Below are 4,883 nucleotides of genomic sequence, written 5' to 3'. Positions count from 1 at the left end.
TTAGCAAGTAGCAGAGTACTTTGACTTTGCTTGAAGTGTTTTTACTTATATTTTTAAGGGGCAATTGCATCCATGCCCTCATTTTGAATGTCAACTGCTATTTTACCCCTACTTTTTAGGGTTTGCATTTTTGCCACCTCTTTTTGAAAACGAACACGCCGTTTGCCCTCACTCTTGACACCCGTTAGATGACACCCATGGCTTTGGGTTAAAAAAATACAAATTGAAACAGAAAAAGGATTTAATTTACTATTGTACCCTTGAGTGAATGGATAAGGACCCAAGCCCATTCCTTCGCTGAGCTCAGTTGTGTTGAGGCGGCGACCGGCAACGGCTTCGGTGTGCTCGGCGACGGTGGCGGTTCCGACATGCGCGGCGAGGGCGGGAACCGCCGCGATGGTGTCGATTCCAGCGTGCGCGGCAGTTCTGTCAGGAAGTGCATGCGGCGATGGCCGCGGCAGCAGTTGAGCGCGAGTCGACGACAGGTCTCCGGTGTAGCGGCGGCTACACTTCCCTCTCCCTTGTGCGGTGAGGTAGGCGGCAGTCGCAGGCTTCCATCTCACTTGCACGGCAATGGCAGGCGACGGTTGTGGAGCTTCCGGCGTGGCGATGGCCTGTGGCGGCCGTGGGGCTTCCGGCGCGGCGAGGCAGACGGCAACGGGGCTTCCGGCACGAGAAGCAGGCAGTATAAAAGTTGGGGCAAAAAAGCAACATCAACTAAGGGTATAAATGTCCTTTTGTTCTAAAACTAACACTATTAAACTAGACGTTAAAAATGAGGGTAAACAATTGGTTCATATTCAAAAAGAGAGGGAAAAATGCAAACCCTAAAATGTGGGGGGTAAAACAGTAGTTAGAGTTCAAAGTGAGGGTATGGATGCAATTGTGCCTATTTTGAAATTTCCACTAATCTATGCTGTACCGTCCTTCTGAGATCAATATAATCAATGAACCGTGACGGGTAGATGTGCATACTGAAGCCTACTAACCTGACAAATAATCAGCTGAGAATTTTGTAGGAAGATGGTTGTGTGTAATAAGATGGTTCCCGGTTACTCCCAACCCTAGCTACCACAGTGATGCAGTAGCAGACACTGACATGTGGGCCCGGACCCACATGTCAACCACTGCTACTGCATCAGCAGTACTGTAGAGGATTTGCATCCTAGCTACCACGGCAAGAACCCATTGATGTTCTATCGAATTTCTTTATCTCCTTCACATCCTGTTCTTCCTGTCTTGTCATATATAAGTAGAGTAAGGAATGCCACGTATATAAGAATTGATTGCGTTGTTCGGTACAGCTGGGTTCTATAGAATCATAAAAAGCTTTTCCCACCTAAAAGATAGCCAATGAATTATGGTGCTCCCCCACTTATTAGGTCTCTTGACCATCCAAAATCAATGTGGGGGACGATTCAACAATCTCTCCATTCACACATTAGTGTCCGTTAACCGTTCCCCGCCCCTTTACTGTATAACGATGGTCTCACATGTATAGTCCCTGTAGGCACCAACGGTCCATCAGGTCTTCACACACTGTCTCTCGGGCCAGAGATGTTGAAGTAGTCAAGCTTTGACATCAATGCATATGGTTGGTGAAGATTCTATATGGTATACGATGGAGATATTGTGTGCGTATGAGAGGTGGAGTCAAATTTGGAGTAGTCCAAATTTAGTACAATTGGAGTTTGTAATGTCCGTTTCTTGTACGTGAAGGTTTCCTAGGGGATTAGGACATCTTGTACAAGGTTGGTTCGTGGATTTAGGATGCCTACCATGGGTATAAAGAGAGTGAGGGTATGGCCTCCCGGTATCGATTTTGAGAGAGTTGCGTTGTGAGAAAAGTTAGAGTTTCGTGTTTAGTCGAGATTTCCGTGAGGAGTGTTGTTGTTCCACTTTGTAAACACATAGAGAAGTAATAAAGATTCAATCTAATTTGGGAGATTTTCGATTTATGGAACACCGGTGGTCAGACCGACGACACCGGCGCGGTCAGACCAGTGGGAATATGGCAGTCAGATTGGCAGCGGCGAGAGGCAACAACGACATGGTGGGCAGTCAGACCAGAGCGAATTCACCGATCGCTATCTAATTTTTTATTCCTCTGGAAGGTTTGGTTTTTGGGTACTACAACAATTCACACCCCTCTGATTCGTTTGCTTCATATTGTTCGATCCTACAAGGTGGAGTATGATTCAAGGTGTGGATCATAATAGTGTTCAGGGTCGTAAGAGCATCTCCAGCGGGATCCTCAAATATAGTCCCCAAATATTCTTTTACGGTTGATATCAAAAGTACAGGTCCAGCAGGGTCCCTACTAGAGCCCTCAATATGGGGAAGCCCCTAAATCACCTCTCCAAACTACAAGTCCCGGAGGCTCAACCTTACATGCCCCATCCTCTTGTTTTTATTGGTGAGGGAAATTCTCGATGGCACGCCATCGTCATCATCCCTCGCGCGTCATTGCCATCCTCCCCCAACCTCCCAGCAAGCCACCAGGTCATTTTGTTCCGGTTGTTGACCTCCTCGACATCCCTTGGCAAGCAGCTTTGGCGAGATCCCACCGTGTGCCGCCTCCAGCCATCACAATCATCAGGTTTTACTCCATCACTCACTGCCACTGACCACCTCGCATCTCCGGCCAACGTTGTCGCCGATCGACCCACGCATTCAATCACGCCCAACTGAGTCTCAGCGCCCTCCCCGAACTAGCTGCTCACCCACTGGTCACAAGGCCTAGCGCCGCCCATCGACAGCTACCTGTCACCGGGCCGCACACATTTTCATTCATTTTCACCCTATTGAAGTGTTGTAACAGAAGCTATAGACCAAATCTCCATCGTGAATTTTGACCAGAAAAGGAGAGACAGTTGAGTATGATATGACAGAACTTTGCCTTTCAGTGAAATATATATTCCAGTAGATTGAGGATGCCACAAGAATGGAGGTTGGAGATTTGAGGATCCTCCATTCTCTGCCAACCCCTCGGCTACTGCCACCGCCATCTCCCTACGGCCAAATATGGGAGAGGGAGGGTATAGCCGGTATACAACCATCGCACCACCGGATCTGCCACCCGTCGCCATCGCCGTCGCTGCTGCGTCCGCTGTCTTCGAGTGAACCTCGAGACTGCAGGAAGCCGCCGTCGCATTGGGGGGTGGGGGGAGGCAAGGTCGCCGCCATCGGATCACAGAGAGGAAGGAGAGGGGAAATCAGGGTGGCCATCAGATCTGAGAGAGTGAGGGGAGGGAGGGCAACGTTACCGTGGCCCTCTGACGATAGGATTTACCACCCGTGGCCCTGTGGCGGCCGAATCCACCACGCCTGCGCCCCTCCTGGCCGAGGATCCACGGCCCACGCCCCTCGTAGTCCACCGTTGTCGCCGCCGTCACCGGTCCACCGTGGTCACTGACGTGAAGAGAAGTCAGAGAGGGGTGAGGTGGGGCCACAGGGTTGGGGAGGGAAGACAAGAGGTGAGGGAGAACGTGGGGGCACAGGGTAGGGGAAGGGAAGAGGAGAGGTGGGGAAGGACAGGGAGAGTCCAAGTGAGAGTGGGAGGAGATAAGATCGTGAAAGTAGGAGAAGATAAGATCGGTGCGAGATTTTAACATAGGGAATTTCATCCCATAGTCAGTGCTCCTTACCACGAGCAAAAACCGATGTTTGTTGCAAGTTACTTAAGTGGGCTGCTAGCAAAAATGATTTTCACTGTTGGTTTGTTGCCCCAAATCCCTTGTTATAATTTCACAGACAGAATTTCACTACTACAAAAACCTTTATAGGTATCAGCCTTATAGGTTCCGGTTCATGTAAAACACGACACCTATAGGACTTTTCCCACATCCACAAGATGAAAAAAATAAAGAACCGACACCTTTACAAAGTAGTATAGGTGCCGGTTCATTAGTTAAAACTGGTACCAATACTATAGGTATCGGTTATTTAAGAGAACCAACACCTATAATATATTATAGGTGTCGGTTCTGTAAAAAAAGGGCACCTATACCAAGTCGAGCCGACCCGGGCGAGTCGAGCCGATCGACCTGGTCTATCCACGCGCACACGCTCCATCCTTATCCTTAACCTTATCTGCGCCCTCCCCTCTGCGGCCTCGGCCCCCTCAGCCCTTCTGCCGCACTCCTCAGCCGCGCCCTCCCCTCCCCCTCCCCCGCCGTCCCCTGCGGCCCCCTCCTCCGCCGTGCCCTCCCCTCCCCCTCCCCTCTGGCGGTCTGGCCCCCTCCCCACTCTCCTCCTCCTCCGATCCGCCACCCTCTCCTCCCCCTCCCCCTCCACCCCCTCTCCAAGCCGGCAAGCTACGTCACCCGCAACGGGCGTGTCACGCCCAGAAATTCACGAACCAGAATTTCCAAGCTGGATATGCATTAAACCCCTATCCAGGACCAGCCAGTGTACATAAACGACAATTGTTGACATACATATCCATGTCTTACAAAAATATAAAAGATTACAAATGCAGCGGAAAAGATAAAAGCGAGCTAAACTTGGAAGGTTGACTTCTGCAGCGGGGCGACTCCACTCCACAGGCATCCTTGACGGCAGCGACGAAACCAACTTTTCTGAGATAGCTCCAACTGGGAAGAACTTCAACTCTGGTGTGGGGAAAAAGAGAGCAAGACTGAGTACTACCCACTGTACTCAGCAAGTCATACCGAAAGAGGAGGTATGATGCAGGATATAACCAAAGGAGGCTAAAGGGTTCATTTGCAATAAAGCAGACATTTAAAAACAGTAGTTGAAAGCAGTAAAACAATTGTAGTAATTAAGCAATATTAACCAATCACTGTCCAACGCTACACCACGTTGCAACAGGCCTAACCAACCACCTGAACTACACCAGTTCATTAAGCTAAACTAGGGGT

At 49.8% G+C, this 4,883-nt stretch overlaps 1 long non-coding RNA gene across 2 annotated transcripts; it reads right to left on the bottom strand.

Moving 5' to 3' along the window:
• LOC107279583 (uncharacterized) lies at positions 1-3,478 on the bottom strand. Of its 2 annotated transcripts, none has more exons than XR_010738145.1 (2): positions 3,267-3,478; positions 1-663 (listed from the first exon to the last, which is right to left on the bottom strand). It is a non-coding gene; the product is annotated as an uncharacterized lncRNA (long non-coding RNA). The 2 variants fall into 2 exon arrangements; XR_001541906.3 differs by lacking the exon at positions 1-663 and adding an exon at positions 2,828-3,132.
• Between the last annotated feature and the right edge of the window lie 1,405 nt (positions 3,479-4,883).

The sequence above is a fragment of the Oryza sativa genome, chromosome 12 (assembly GCF_034140825.1).
Source record: "Oryza sativa Japonica Group chromosome 12, ASM3414082v1".
Taxonomy (NCBI): domain Eukaryota; kingdom Viridiplantae; phylum Streptophyta; class Magnoliopsida; order Poales; family Poaceae; genus Oryza; species Oryza sativa.
The sequence above is the reverse complement of the archived record's forward strand: the minus strand, read 5'-3'. Positions and strand labels throughout refer to the sequence as shown.